The sequence below is a fragment of the Ammospiza nelsoni genome, chromosome 16 (assembly GCF_027579445.1).
Source record: "Ammospiza nelsoni isolate bAmmNel1 chromosome 16, bAmmNel1.pri, whole genome shotgun sequence".
Taxonomy (NCBI): Eukaryota; Metazoa; Chordata; class Aves; order Passeriformes; family Passerellidae; genus Ammospiza; species Ammospiza nelsoni.
The window spans coordinates 7,060,809-7,077,822 of NC_080648.1; the positions used below are offsets into that span (position 1 = coordinate 7,060,809).

Here is a 17,014-nt window from a genome sequence, read left to right on the forward strand (position 1 = left end):
TAAACTGAATGTGAACAATCTTGGTCATTGTTTGAAGGGATTGATGGGCTCTTGATTGAGAAGAACAGGCAAATTCTTCAGGTATCTGAGGAACCACTGCTAAAGGAGCTCTATAATACTTCTCTTTTCACACAGAGAGGAGGAGTCCAGTGTGATTGGGCACATCTGGATAAAGCTCACTGATGGTGTTTGAGAAAGTGCAGAATGGTTGTGGGAAAATTAGGATTTTTGAACAAATAACTAATATGATTAAGCAGAGGTTGTTTATTTTATACATTATACACATGTTAATAGATTCTACAAATAACTAAGTATACACTTTTTGATTGGTGGCTTTGTTTTGTTCACTCATTTTCTGCCTGCATTTCTCAGAGTATGTGATTGGTTATAGTTCCAGGTGTTTTACAGCCTTCTGTTATCTAGTTTGTGTGGTATTGGTATTCGGTTTCTCAGCCTCTTCTTTCTTAATTTAGCACAATTTATCATTTAATAGCTTTGACAAATTAATGAGGTTTTGATAACAAACCTAGAAGCAGGCTGGCTGGCACACACTAAGGCCTAACCCTTGCAAATACATTGCAACAAATGGTGAGAAAACACAGAATAGAAAACTGATTCTCTGGAAATGGCTGTTTTTATTGTTCTTTCAACTCAGCTGCATTCCAACACATTCTTCTTGCCTTCCACCTTTAGCCAGCTATGAATTCTTTGCTGGTGTATTACGTGATCAAGTGCCTTCATCTTCCATCCTGCCTGAACACGAAAAGATTGCAGAGAAGCCCCAGCTTGAATGCTACAATTCTCAACATGCTAAAATAAGTCAAATTCAGACCTGAAATAAACAGCTATACTTGGAGAAAATGGAGAATCTCACCTAAAAATTAAGCAGTACTTCTTGAGCATGAGCAAATAATAACTTTCAAATATCTACAACTTGAAAAAAGTTCTACAGATTTCTAAGCAGAATATAAAATGTATTTCTCTCTTCTCATGAAATGTCAAGTCCTTGCTCTAAAATATAAGAGTACTTTTAAATTTTCAAAGGAAATCGTTACCCCCGAAAAGCAGTGATTTTCCCCTGTTTCATTCAGAGGCCCTTTTTTCCAAGGAAAGTAGATCTCATACAATTTTGGAGCAGACCACAATTACTGAAAATTCCATCCCTGAACAGCAGACCCCAGTAAAATTACAGGTAATTGAAAAGCCACACAAGGAAAGAACCCTCAACAGTCTTTAAATGGGGAAAACTTCAGTAAGAAAGAAAACATGTAAGAAAACATGAAATTGGTAGTCAAATAATTCTCTAAGTCTACAGTAAGACAGAAAACAAATGGGTAGTTCATTAAATAAATTGGATAGGTTGACCTTTATTAACTTTTTTGCATATTTATATTACAATAAGTTCAGAATCATTTTTAATGTTGGTATTTTCTTGAAAACACACATTTAAGGTCACCAGACCCTGTGCTGATATAAAGTCATATGTGTAATTCAGAGCAGCCCAGAACATTCCACCTCCTGTGTCCTTGTCCAGAAGGAGAAAAGGTGGGAGGGCAGTCACACTTGCACAGCCCTCCTTATGTTCAATCTAGAACCAACCATGCCTGCGACCAATCAATGCAACACTTATACAAAAGCTTCAAATGAAAATCAAATTTCTCACTGCAGCTATGAAATAGGCTTCAATAGGGCTTTCTTTCAGAGGACTGCATAATTTTTAAAAGCCTTTGAAAGATGGAAGGAAATCATTTAACCTCCTTCCATCAGCAGTGTGAGAGGGCAGGGGGAGCTGCAGCTGGGGCTGCTGCCTGAAATCCACCTCATCCCAGTGAGGGCAGCTGCAGACCTCACATAGGCATAGAAACACTGAAATTATGTTGGAAAAAACAGTTTGACACCATCAGAACCTGAGACAATGCCTGCTTACAAACAGACATAATGGAAAGACTGAAAATATCTAAGAACCTCTATTTTCCTATAGGTTCATCACTTAGGTGCATCCGCAACAACCTTGTTATCTTATATACAGGAGGCTCAAAAGGCTTGAGGATGTGGCTCTTCAGACTATGTTCAGTGATGAACACAGCTGGACTTGATCTTAGAAGCCTTTTCCAATCTCAGTTTGATTCTATGATAGCCAAAATGTAGATAAAGTACAGCAAGATTGACGTCTATAAAACATACCGAAATAGAAATATTTTAGGACTTTAAAACATAATATTTTAAGTTATTGTCCTTAAAATAGAAGCGTGCAAGCAAAAAGCATGGGGTGAGGAATATTCTTCTAATATTTTTATTTATCAGCAACCAGTTACTTTAAGTGAGTAGGAATTTTGTTCCTACTGGAGCCCAGCAAGCTTAGGTAGCAAGGCAAAAAGAACTCCTCTTGTTTTTCAGATGTTTTCTAAATTAACAGCCATGATGGTAGTGCTTTTGAACACAAGTATTCATATGCACTGTCTGCATGGGTTTTTTTCCAAATTATCATTTCTGTCTGTGGGAATTCTTGCAATGTGCAGCATGTGGTAATACCACAGCACACACACATAAATACTCACTAGCTATAAAAAGACTCCCCACAATTTCTTCTTTTCTAAAACACCTGTAAGTCATTTTATCACATTACAAACCCCATATTTTGTAGAAGCATTAATTCATGGGACCCCTCAAGAGAAAACCACACTCCTATAAAGATACAACAGTTTGGTAATTGGAATGTTGTTGTTATAAATAAGCAGGGAAATGCACATTCAAAATAATTTTTTGCTTTACTACTTGTGTGTTGCAAAATAATAAATCTGTTTGGAAGCAGCTCTCTGTTAGTGAAGTATATAAATTTTCATAAGTCTCTAAACCATTATTGGCAGCTAAGTGCCCTTCAGGCTGCAGATCTCAGGATAGACTCCTAAATTCTGGCAAGATGTGGTGGTATTTCACCCACAGACACAGCAGGGCATGAAAAAATAATATTTTATTTGGGTGTTTGTAGCATTCAGACTCAGTATCTGCCCAAGAGCTGGGAGCCATCACATCCTTCTTTCCACTTCAGTTTATCTGATGTCTTCCTGCTGGTTTTTTTTTCACATTTTTCTAACTATTGCTAATTCTCTTTGTCCCAAGCCTCATCATGCTTTCCTCAGACCAATTCCAATTTCTGATTTAGCTCATCTCTGGTAAAATGTCTCCCTTCACTCAGCATACTATTTCATGAGTACCATAAATTCAGCTTTCTGAGGAACTCCACATATTAAAACAGTGCAAATTCAAAAAGTATCAGTAAAATTTCACTCAACTCTCTGTGTTGCAGGGCAGGTAAAGCAGAAGGTTTTACCCCTAATCCCAGAGGAGATGGCTCACCACTTACCTCATCTAACATTAGAAATGAATGGTGAAATCATTGGCCATTAACAGAATATAGAACTCGGCAATAAGAACTAAGACCGCGAAGTTACCGACCCCAGGAGAAATAATTTTCTGAAGAAAATAATGACTCACATTTCTGCCCTGAACCACTGCTTCTGGAAGCCAGTGTAACTAGACACTCTCCCCTGACATCTGTGCAAATTGTACTGTGCCCTTCTTGTTAGGAAAAATCCATTGGGGATGACAAGTCAAAGCCAGGGAAAATCAGCTGCTTCAAACTGTATGTAAGGAGAGCTGATGCTGCTCCAGGGATCCCTTGAGTAGGAGATAAACTCTACCTGTAATAAGAGAAGCATGCATTTAACCCAAAACAATAACTAGGGAAGATGGGGAAGTAAACATAATGCAGAAGCCAAAGACAGGGACAGCAACAAGCTCATTGCTATCAGGGGACAAGCGCCTGGAAAATCAGGACCTGGTGATTTCCAGTTGCAGGAGGATGCAAGCTGGGAAGATGGAAAATCTGAATGGTATTTATAGAATAGTAACTATATATAAATTGGTAATATATCTTTTTGATTCATCCCTAATACCATTCCTTAGAAATAAATCATATGATAACCCAATCTACAGAGTCAGGGCAATCACAAATACAAGGCAAATGCTTTCTGATCTTAACAACCTTTCTGTGAAGAGATTCCTCCAAATGTCCAACCTAGGGCTCCCCTGGTGCACCTTAAGACTATGTCCTGAACAGGTATTTTCTAAATAATTCATAAAGAAAAGTCCTGACAACATCTTTTCAAACAGCTTTTTCAGTTTGCATGGACAACTGTTTGTTTTCAGTTATGTATATGTCCTGTGAGATTTAACACAAAAGTAATTCATAAATAAATCTGTGGAAAGATCTTTTAAAAATGTGAAGTACTGGAGTAATTGATGCTACTTGACAGTAGTTCTTTCCCCCATATTAAAACATCTAAAGAATGAATGAGTATGCTCCACAATGAGAGTGTGAGAGTAGAACATCTGCACACAGATGTATTTATATTCTGTGTGCACCTGACAGTCAGGTATAGTAGGTATACTACATATAAAATAAACAAAACCCAGACTAGGGTGTGAAATCTAATCAGCATTTTATTCAAAAATTTATGCGTGAGAAGGAATTTAATCAGCCTCAGCTACAGTTCTCGTGTTATTCTTGCATTTTGAACTATGCTTCTAATTTTACATTGATCTGAACATATGCACACCTATAGATACCCAGACCATAATCCTTCATATTGGCATTTTATTGCTCAAAACAGAGAGGACAATGCAAAGAGAACAGTGAAAGCTGTTGCTGTTAACAGCTGAGGGCTCTTGGTGGTGGAACTCCTTTAAAGCCACAAATGAGGAGCACAGGCCCCCAGAAACACCACCCATGCACAGGCTGAACTCAAGAGGCGACAATAAATGCTCAAGATAATCAGTTTATCATCCCTTGTATTTACAGGTGAAAGCTGTCATCTTTTCATCAAAGTGTGATTTGGCATGCTCTAATAAGCTCACACCCCCACACCTGTCAGCAAATTAATGCTGGCCCTTGCTGGCAGTAAATGCTGGACAGAAATGCTGTAATAAACTAAAGGAGATAAATGCATATAGGGAAAATGCTGCCAGTTTTGAGAAACAAACAGAGAGAAAACCTGCATTCAGATTTCAATGCATGAATCATCCACAGAATTATAACAACAGGGCCAAACACACTGCTAAAATGCCATCTTTTATTGCTGGAGAAGGATTAATAGCAACATCTTTAATGTCAGTACAATCAAAGCAGCACTGCTACTACCACAGGAAGAACTGCACAGCTTCCATATAGGAAGTCAAATATCAAATCTGGTGACATCCTGATGATGGTGTTCTGCCAAAGGACAAGATAAATACCGCACTAACCTACCTAAGTGGGGACACAAGTCATTTCTGGGGCTGTTAATCTCCTGTGTCTGTGGAACACTGTTGTTCAGTCTTCAATTACATGTTACTTACAGAGAGAGACCACAAGTACAGACCACAGAGTGGTCTGTAACCTGCTTTGGCCAAGAGAGAAAATGAATGCTTGATCCTTTATTGGATTTCCCTCCCTCAGCAGTGTCAATTGCTCTAAAGCTGGCTGCCCTGTTCTGCCAATTCAGCAGTCTCAAGGCTGTGTCCTGCTATGTTCATTTTACAGTGAAATAAAGAAAGGGTAGATACAAGCCTAAGGAAACTGAATCACCACATTCTGAGTTTGACTCATTGATGTATACATAATGTAACTACCTTGCCTTGCTGAACCAAATCAGAAATATTTGCTTGGAAATCTTTTGTTATGGTTTACAAAGTAATTTTTGTGTTGAGTAAATTATGAACTCCACCTCTAGAAAAGCTGATATACTGAAATAAAAGGTCTTTGTGTTTGATTGCAGCATGAAGCATTGCACCTGACTGCCAGAAAGAGATCATTCACCAACACACACCTGTAAACAGTTGTGCTGTGGTTTTAATTTAACATATAATTTTCTGAGACTTTTAAAGACTTGTATCATATTTACTGTGCAAAAAAAACATTTTTCAACCTAAGAACCTCAATTTAATCATTAAAGAGAATATTTCCAATATCACTGTATCCTCTGTATTTCACAACTATTACCCATCCAAAAACCTCCTTCTTTCTTATAGTTTTCATATGCTTTTGAGCCAGCTCCATCTACCTAAAGCACACTAAATCACTCATAGTTTTCTTCTTTCTTTTTTCCATCTGTTTTCTCTATAAACCTCAAGGAGCTGAACACTTAAATTTCAAAGAAACCCTGTGGAAGGCAGTTATCTCATTAAAATTCTCAGCTGCCAAATTTTCTCCTGCTGAGACACCTGGGCCCAGAACTCCCACCCAAATCTGTGTGAAACACCTCTCAGCACCACGCTAGGCTGCTTCTCACAGTCCTTCCCTCCAGAATGCCCATAAATCCATTCTCATCAAAGCGTTCAAGAGAGTAGGAGGGGAGTGAGCATGGCTTGCAAGGTGCCCATTAAATTCATTTCCTCATTTGCTCGTTGCTGCATCATCTTCTTTATTTTTTTTAAATGATATTCCAATTTTCTCATTGCTGAATCTTGCTTCCATTTTTTTATTTATATGTTGTTAACTTTTCACATGAGCAGGGACCTCATTTCCTTATTTGTACATTTAGCATCCAGAAGAAGGCATTCCATATGGTGACAGAAGCTTTTTTAATTCCTCTAAAAGGCTAAACTTGAAGCATTATCCATCTGCAGTAGAGTTATACCTTATTTTTGTATTATGCTCTAACAGAAGCACATTTCATTAATGCCCACCCATGTTTTCATCTCATTAATTCTGATTCTCTACAAGAAAACAAGTCTGTCCACAGAGATCCTGTTTTTAAGGCAGTATCTCAGGTTTGTAACCATGAAAATTAAAATCTTAGACTTATGAATTCACCTGTGACCTGGAGCCTTAGGCAGCACACATGCACAGCCTTACACTGCACAAGCATCCTCCTGAATCTTTTTGAGCAAAGCAGCTCTGCCCAGAAGCAACTTCACTTAATTCACACCAGCACTTTTCTTCCTAACACATTTGAAACTTCAGCAACCTCACTGGACTGATTTAATGGTATTTAAGGGGGAATTTTGTTCCCTGAATGAAGGCAGCACCACTGTGGGTCCTGTATGGTTCTCCCACCCCAACCCTGGAGGCAGAGCTGTGCTGGATCTGCTGCCCCAACAGGGACATCCCAGGGGACCTGGTGGCTCACAGGGCACCACAGCTGTGCTCCAGCACCAAAACCTCTGCCTCAGAAATGGAACAATGCCTCATCAGTCTTAAACAGAGCATCAAAGTTGGGGCCATTAAACAAATGCAACTTGTGCCCCCAAATTCCAACTTGATGACCCCATTCCCAAAATATCAGCAAATGGGTACTGCCTTGTTTATTCTGCAGGTGCCAACACAGACACAGCACATTCTGCTGCTGGAGACTTCCCAGCAAGCTGACACACACCTTGCAATGAACAGGAAAACTGGGAAGGAAAACTGGGACTGACATTACTGCAGCAGCTGGACACAACAGTGAATAAGGCATGGAAGTCAGCAAGAAAACAAAGTGCCTTCATTCTGCCTGAGTACTGGGAAAAATTAAAGATTTTTTTTGAATCACCTCAGTTTTAGTAGTTCGCTGTGGCCTCTTCAAGTTTGTTTTTTGCTGGGTTCTTTTTAAAATTATTTTTATTTTTATTGCCATTTCTGTTGTGCAATATGGATGAGGGATTTTAATGGCAAGGTGATTAATTTGTGGAAAAAGAGGGGATGCAGACCTCATAAGCATAGCAGCAGCATAAAATTCTGGGTGGAACAAAGATTTGAAGAAACTCCCTCCCTTCTTCCTCAGGGTTAGATTTGCAGTGTGAATTTTTCACTGTATTTACAGTGATACATTCATTATATGTGTACTTTACTGCTGAAATTACAAACCTGAGAAATGGAACATATTTGAGACCAAGCTTAGTTTTCCTCACTCATTCTCCCCAGATTGTTCATCTTGGCATTTTCAGCAGATGTATTAGGATCTTTCTAATGCAAATGTTATCACAGGTGCTCCAAATATGCTGTGCAACTAAACAAGGGGTACTCATGTTTCAAACTCAATGCCCTAACCTGAAACTTCAAAGATTTAAAACATATAGGACCAGCTGTACTTGAAAATTCAGGCAATTTTAACCTTAGAAATTCTTCTTTCAAAAGAGCTCACTTCAGGTCTGGAGGCAAAATTACACGTTACTAATTACATGACTGCAATATACCTTGTGTCCTCAAATCCAGCAGCATGTGTATGAGTTTTATGCTGCAAAAACATAATTACCAAACTTCATCAAAACCAGATGCTAAATAGATATGTTTGCAATATTAAAACCCAAATTGTCCTTCCTGCAGCTCTTCAGTTCAAAGGTATGCAAGCTCTGCTTTGGGAAATCTCAGAGACATCTCAAGCTCTACTGAATCCTGCAGAAAATTGTGATTAAAATGAAATTATACAGTTACCACCTTCATTGTCATAGTAAGTCATGAAAAGCTGGATTTGTGGTAACTACTTCACAAAGAATTAAGCTAAGAAAAATTTTGGAACTATTTTTTTTTCTTTTAAGAATCTTGCAAGTATCAAAAGAAAGTTCAGGAAGTTTTACTCCAGCTCAAACTAAATCTATCATGGGAACCTTGGACTCTGTCAGATTTCTGGTAGAAGCATTTTGATTATAAATCTTTGTTTTGTGTGCTCATAGATAATTCTGACTTTTCAAGAATGACACAGTAACTAGCAGCTCTACCAGCTATAAATATATCAGTAATTAGCAGCTCTACCAACTATAAATAAATACTACACCAGAAATTTTGGCCCTTGCTCTATTTTCCTTGCAATATATAAAGAATGCAGTTTATGTGACACCATACTAGCCACTGCATAATTTATTTACCACGTAGCCCCACTTTGAATCATCACTGAGAGAAGACAAATGATTAGCCATTAACTATTCAGTTTTAAATAGTTTTGTGGTCTGAACACTTGCAACAGTGAGGATATCATGTTGTTATTAATATTCATGTGTGAATTTTGTCTGAATAACTAAAGACTCCAGGAGGCTGCACAGCATGAAAACATGAGGATAGGTCTAGGAACTGGGTAGTGCCTTGTCTTTCTCACATTATTTGGTACCAGTCTTGTAGCTTAATGGATTAGCACTGAAAAGTTCACAATCTTTAACAAAGGTGCCTCTCCTTTAATCCTGCTGCTTTAAGTGCAAGGAAACTGCACAATTTGTTATATAATCCCACATGTGCATCCACATACACATGAAAAATTCTGAAAAAGGGTATGTAAGATTTCTGTCCCTCCCTTTTCAATCTCATAAGCTTTAAAAGTCAGAGACTCGGCTTACAAGTTTTGGGGTAAGTTTCCCAGGTGCTGAAGCTTAGGTTTTTGGTAAGCCCCAAAATCAGGGTTAATTTCCTGGTCCATTTTAGTTGCTATGTCAATGGCTTAATTCCTGAAAAACTATTCTGCCTCACCTTCCTTACAAGCAGAGATTATACCGTATTATACTCCTAGCAACATTCTGCCTGCTGTATAACTCATTAAAATAAACTCCATTGCATAGCAAGATTTCCTTAATTAATCACTGAAGTTTGATGCCTTTATGGTTTAATTGAGCTCTTTTGGCACAGAAAATAACAGGGAACAAAAGGAGTTCTCTGCCTCTCACATGGTCCAAAGTCTGGAGGGCAATAAATATAGATACTGGTCTTTCAGTATTGAGACATGAAAATAATCCAAAAATAGAAAGCAGTACCAAGAATGGGTATTCCACAAAGAACTTGTACTTTCTTGACTTTCAAGCCACTGTATTCTTCAGGAATCAGAACTTGCTACCTTATATAGTTGGTGACCCTCAGGAAAATTCCTTTTGAAGATATACTATTGAAAAATCCCCCAGATTTCTAAACAGCTAGTCATATAACAGATGCCTGTCCCTAGGATAAGGCAAATTTATTATCTAATTGAAACAGCTGTCTGATTCTGATTTATCTGTGTAAAACTTCAGTGAGGTCTCCCAGGAAAGCTGCACAGGACCCAGCCGCACACCTGCACAGGGCACAGCAGATTTGGAATGAGCCAGACTGCCTTCAACTTTCACACCTGAAATTCAGCATTGACCAAAACAGATCATAGACCCCACTCAACTGCATTTCTTTGTGGATGAAAACGTCTACAAAAAGAAAAGTGTCAGAAGACTCTTCAGAAAATGTCACAGAAGCTGGACCTGCCACCAAGACTCTCAAATGAACCCGTAATTCTGGCTTTGTATTTTCAGTTGCTCCCTATTTCCCGAAGAACAGCAATGCTGAGAGTGTCCAATGACTGACTTTTAGACTCCTCCACCAAGCCCAAGGTAAACTTTTAGAACAGTGCCAGGAAGCTGTGGTGATAACTGTCCTGTAAATCTTATATATTCCTTCAGAAGTAAATTCAAATTTAAATGAAAAGTTGTAATCACATACAGAGATATGGCTAGTTATGTTTAGGAGCATAATTTGATATCCATTCTTACATCTAAATATACACAGTTGTCATAAAACCATGAAATTTTAGAACTACAACTGGAATCTGTGTCAGCTTCAGAGGTGTTCTTTATTATTTATGACTGAATCTCTTCTGCTAATCTATCACCAGTACAACACTGGAATTCTCATCGCTGCTCTGAAGAAACAAGTAAATCATGCTCATATTTCTCATTCTATTCTCTGTTCTCAAAACCTAAATTAAATGTGAAGCCTGGAAACTGCACTCATGCATTCTTAACAGCCCAGCACAATCATAACTCAAATGCCTTCTTGCAATTTTTCCTGTTAAATTCAAACTGGCAAGCTCGTGCCTGATCAAAGCAATTTTCTGATACAATACTCTGAGGCTGCCGCACTGGGACATGAGTCCATGGGATCCTCCACCAGCAGGTGAGGATGCAGCCTGCAGACATAACAGCCAAAGGATATTTAATCAAAGAGAAACACTTCTTGTTGGCATGTGTGGGGTTGTTTTACACCTAAAAGGGTGGTTTGTACCATTTCCAGCCCTCTGCTTGCATGGCTTTGCTCGCTGGGGTTTTCTGGAGCTGAGGGAGCGTGAGGCTGCCGCAGCTGCTGGACAAAGGCAAAGTGGAGCTGCTCACCCTATGTGAGCCAAGGTCTCAGTGCTGAGCACAGCACAGACATTGGCTCATGACCTTTCTGCAGGCAAGCAAGAGGGAAATGGGCTGAAAGGAACTAAATGCCCCGTGGTCGCCTGCCTCCAGCTTTTAGCGCTGGGCACTGCCTCAGCAAACAGTCACCCCAAGGAAACTGGCAGTGATAAATATGTGAAGGGTGGGTACACTTTTGGAAAACAGCTGCCCTGGTATTCCTGGGTCTACAGCTTAAGACAAAATGTAGGAAAAGAACCTGGAAGTTAGCCTATGTTGTCACCTCATTGTAAAGCTCCCATACCTTCTCAGTGATTTCTCAGGGGCACCTCCTTGCAGCACTGATTCCTTCCTCACTTCCTCACAGCACAGCCAACAATCTCCAACTCTCTCCTCACCCAGATCTTTTATAGCCCTCATCTTTATTGGCCACAGCTGTGGCCTGTTAAGGGCAGGCCTGCTCCTAATCTTTGGTCATTAGTGCAGCTGCACCTCGTTAGGGGTGAGATTACTTCTGCACTATCTTTATTTTCTTACATTCTATCCCCCCACAACCCTGGACATTTAGTGTAGTATTTTTCTGAGGCCAGTACCAATACCTGCCTTGTAAATACCATGTACATGTACAAAGATTGTCTAGAAAACCATGGCTCAAAGGCTGATCCATTATGTCAGATGAGAAGACATCTATGTGCTCATTTGGTGTGCATCCTCATGAGGCATCAGCCTCTGAAAACGGGACATCTGCTGAGCAAGCTGCTTTTGACATGGAAAAGGATCATGTGTCTACTAATATATCATTTTATCACCCCATTAATATGGACCACATTGTTCATCTCTAAAGTTAATTTGATGATCAGCTGAATGTGAGTCTGGCTTCCTAAACAGAATTACATACTTCATTTTTCCTTGCTTGGACCTAGTTGTCCATTTCATTCTATAGGGACAGAAAAATCCTACAGAACTTTGAAGAATCAGTTAAAGGCCTTAGTGAAAAGACTCCAGGCTAAGCTTATTCATGCTCAGGGCAAAGAGTTGGACTACAAAATGATTTTTTTTTTATTTATATAATTTCTAAATTAATTATATAATTATTGGTTTGTTTGTTTTAGAGAAATATCTAACAAAGATAATTGAAAAAACTTTGATTCCAAGTACAAGGAAGTTAGACTCAGGAGACGTGTAGAAAAAGTTCCCCAAGTTATTAAAATGACAAACACATGCCTAAGACAACTGAATTCAGATTAAATGAGCAATAACTACATATTCCTTTACCACCAGCTGACAGTGCATCCACTGGCACCATAGGAGTCAGTGAAAGGTTCAATTCTCCAGAAGATTTGCTAAGCCTTGGTTTGCTCACTGACTTGTCCAGGTCATGACTTGGAAAAGAAAGAAGTGACTCAAAAGGAAGGGGAACTGGTTGGTTTGGTTTTTTTTCCAGCATTACCAGGATTTTTACAGCAGGTATCAACACCATTGTTCCTGGCTGCTCACACAGAGGTCAGGGAAGGGGCCACTGACATGTCCTGTCAGGTTGCTGTTGGATCACAGTGGGAATTCACTGGACAGGCTATCAGACAAGCTGCTCAGTTTGGCCACAGGATAGAATGGCTTGAGAAAATGAATCTCTGGAGCTACCAGATGGTTCAAACCCACATCCCTGCAGCAGGGCACCTCAGTTCTCTCCCTTGCCCACAAATCAGCTCTCTTCTCCTCAGCCTTATTCTCAGGCTAACCAGCGCTTGTGTGTCCCCAGCTGCCACTGGAAAGAAAACCCTTGAGAACATCTTCCAAGGCCCCAGGAGCCGCTGCTGCATTCCTGCTTTGGCTGGTGCTGTTTTAAGGCAGAATACAAACTTTTCCTCTCTTTCTGGAGAGCTAGAATTCTCACTCCTGAGCAGGGAGCCCAGGGTGCTGAGGAATTCCAGCACCCCCTCTCCCACTGTCCCAAGCAGAAGCCGGTGAGAAGGCACATGGGGAAGCTCTGAGGAGCAGATCTGATGATTTTCAATCTTGTTCTTATTTTTAGCTTTTACACTGACCAACTCTCCTTTTTAAATGGCACATTTGTTTGTGAATGATATACAAAATCTCTAACATATTGTATGAGTGCCCTTGAGCATTGAGCAAGGCTCTTTCTCCCTCTCCCAAGCCTGATGCAGGAGAGTGGCAGGGCAGAACCACAGGATTTACTGTGTTCCATTGCATTGGTTCAAACTGCTCAGGCACCTCCTTTCCATCTCTTTCCTCTCTGAACAGTTTTAGCAGTCTTGGAAAAAGCCCTAGGGAGTGCAAATTAACTATAAAATTAAGTTTGGACTGCAGAATGCATGTTCTACTTACTACCAGGATGTTTGTGTTCTAAACAGATTATTTTTACAGCGTATTAAGGAAGGTTAAAGAAATATTTGTACACTTTTGATTTTAACAAGAGGAAGAAGAAATGAGATTGGGTTATAATAGAAGAATTACAGTACAGCTGTTACTCCCTAATTAATTCTGTCTGTGAGTAAATCAAAGCTCTAATTATAGACACAAAATATGCTCAATATTGTGGAATATTTATGCAAAACATTATTCCTGGCACTTATCAGCTAAAATATAATGTCTCACCAGAGCCGAAGCAGCAATTTTTAATTGTCATAAATTTTTTTGCCACTTCTTTATAGCTCAGTACATGCAAAGTACCTGAGAGTACAGTTTCATTTTTAAGTACTTTGTAAATCCCAACAGACAACTGCTTCAATTCTTCCTCTAAGAAACACCTGTCTTTATCTAACAGAAAAAAATCCAAAAAAACAATGTCTAAAAATCCTCAAAATGACATTTCTCTTACCACTATGAAATAATTGAATATAATAATATGAAATTATTATGAAATAATGCCCTTTAGTTCCACAGCTGCCAGCACACGTTGCAAAGTTGTATTTGACCTTCTTCTCCATGTGCTGTCCCATGCACTGGCACAGCATAACCCATCATTCATATTTCCACTATTTCATTAATTAATAACTCACTCCAAGTTCCAATCCTGAAAGTTACTCCAAATAGGGAGATTTGATTCTACCCTGCTCAAATGAGTGAGCTGAAGCTACTCAGCTTCCTGCCCAAAGACAACACTGCTGAGCAGCCATACCCACAGAGAGGGCAAAGAGGAAAGGGGCTGGGATTCAGACTTCCCATTAGGGAATGCACTGCTCAGAGGGAATTAACCAAAGAGTAATTACACCTTAATGTCAATAAAAGATAATAAAATTGACATATGACAGTGGTGCCATTCAATTCAAAAGCTTTTGGGTGATGACTGGGTGGTTCTTTCCATGACAGATAACAGAGACATTCCAGTAGAATCAATCTCAATCTCAAAACTGTTTGCATTTTGGAGATTTTTCCTTTATCCCTTGAACATGCAAGAGAAAATTGAACTACGGACCCTTAAATGACAGTACCTGACCTACTTAACAACCTGTGCAGGTTACTGCAGTTCTTTTGTTTCTTTCATTTATTTATTTTAAAACTGAGCTATGACAGTTTACAAATAGAAAAGAAAGCTCAGTAAACTTCACAGCCACCAGTGATTATTCAGCCTAATTTTATTCCATGGAAATTCAGAGCCTGCAAAGACTACACAGGCTACTGACTGACAATTCACTACAATTCAAAAGTTGTGACAAGCATCTGATCAAACATCATAAAAACCTAGAAAAGAAGCACAGTGCTCAAAAAAAAGGTGTTAGCAAGATGACACAAAATCTTTTTTTTTCAAAGGTTAATTAATATTTTTACTAGCTTGGCATCTTTCACAAAGGGTAATTAATATTTTCAGTAGATCTGCATTTTCCTCCAAAAGGGTGGACACAACAAGTCTCTGCTAACCTTTAAGGTAATTCAAAGAAGATACATCACAGAGCACAACGATTGTGTGAAGCACAATAACTTCTATTGCCCTAAGAGTATTTTAGGTTTTTGAATCTGGCTTCAACTTTAAACTCCACAGTTTCAAAGGAAGTTTGATAATGATCACTTCACTCCTGTCCTTTGAAGTTTCTTCACCTCCTCTTGCTTTATACTCAGATCTCCCATTTATTTTGCACAAACACCTAGAAAACACAGCTTATTAGTCTTTCTGGTATTATTAGGGCTGACAAAATAACTCTCACAAACGAGTTCAAAGTAGTGGTGAATGTTGCAAAAATTACCATTTCTGGAACACTGTGAAAAGGGAAAACCACCATAGAAATTATGTGTGTTCATCAACTGGAACATGTGAAAAGAAAAAAAACTCACTGACAGCATGGAACTGCATTTATCTCATTTACCTGTTTCAGCCAAAGGCACAGGGCAAGCCTCTGGCAGGCTGGGAAATGAAAGTACAACCCCTGTGCTGGAAACTCAGTAATTATAACTTCAGAGATCAGTGCAGGAATCAGAACAAGAGAAATCTAAATTTTGCTAGCTTGAAATATAACCGTGAATGATCTTTGTCAGCCTTTAAAACCAGACAAATGTCTGGTTTTTGCTCCCAGCCCTGTGTATGGAGGGGAAAGCATAAATGGAACATACACGCATGTGCACACATCCAAATCCACAAAACTCACTGTCCCTGACAGCCAACTTCAGGCTCACATGTGCAACCCCTTACACACTTTGGAACCAGAAATGTAGCAAAACACAACTGCGTTAGAATGCTGAGAAAATTAGCTTTGTACCCTGTCAGCATTGTCAGACCCCAGAGGCTGGAGATGTTCCAGAGAAAGGGGGAGAGTAAAATAAAGCAGTCCCAGCTGCCTCACCCTCTGCAATGGGGTCAGCAGCAAAACAAATTAACAGAGTCATGTTTCTCTTTTGCACTGCCATCCTCCTGGCACTGCAAAGAAAACAAGAATTTGTGTCATTAAACCTTACAGTAGCTTGACCGGTGAAAAAGCTGGTGGGCATCCAGGGTATGAAGCCTAATGCAGACAATGTACAACCGCAGATCAAAACCCCCTTTATCAGGCCACTCATCTCCTCTCACAACAATGCAAAGAATCCAGGTCAGAAAAGAGAGTGAACGGAATCCTTGTAGGAATATTACAAGAAAATTGGGCTACCTAGCTGGGGTATGTAAATTTGAATTCCTCCTGATGACTTCAGGGTGTTACTTTAAGCCCAGTGAGAGAAGCAAGTACAAAGTGACAGTGAATCAACTCTACAGCATGCATTTATTTATTTATGCAGCCCATATATTTAGCTCTCCTAAGACAGTTAAATCAAGAATGCTAATGAACACAGGGAATATCCTGAGTCAGTCTTCTGAACATATTTTCAGAGTTCTATTTTCTTCTAGCATAAAAATTCCTGCTTATAGGAATGCTATTAAATATGACAAGAACAAGGAAAGAAATTTTTTTTCACCTTTAAATGTGTAAATAATCTTAATAGCATAACAAGTGGTCATAAGTAATGTCTACTTTCTGGTAGAATTATGCTAATGACATGTACTAAAAATGATATTAACATAAATTTACAATTTAAACAATTTTTTCTTAAATAGTGTGAGGCTGCAGTATTTTGACTTTTTAGAAAGGTGAACTCCAGATACTTCCTTTTTCATAACTACTAGCTGAAAAAGCTGATGTTTCCAAAGTGAACAGTGAGGAGATGGGTCTGGCAAATAGGGATGGAAACAAAAATTTCAAGGCAAGTATTCAGGAACTGATATGGGAGGTTTAATCAAAAGGCTGCTGCGTCAAACATAGTTAAAAAATAATAGAGTTGGCACATGGACAACTTCTGGAACTTCATTTGCAGCTTCCCTGTGCCTGTAAACAGCACAGCACTGGGGTGAAACTCCAGGGGTGCTTCTTTCATGAGCTCATTTTCTATT

At 39.1% G+C, this 17,014-nt stretch overlaps 1 long non-coding RNA gene across 2 annotated transcripts; it reads right to left on the bottom strand.

Moving 5' to 3' along the window:
- Nucleotides 1-249: 249 nt before the first annotated feature.
- Nucleotides 250-11,506, bottom strand: LOC132080559 (uncharacterized). Of its 2 annotated transcripts, none has more exons than XR_009419577.1 (3): nt 11,447-11,506; nt 3,496-3,701; nt 250-753 (listed from the first exon to the last, which is right to left on the bottom strand). It is a non-coding gene; the product is annotated as an uncharacterized LOC132080559 (long non-coding RNA). The 2 variants fall into 2 exon arrangements; XR_009419578.1 differs by lacking the exon at nt 250-753 and adding an exon at nt 1,410-2,171.
- Nucleotides 11,507-17,014: the final 5,508 nt, after the last annotated feature.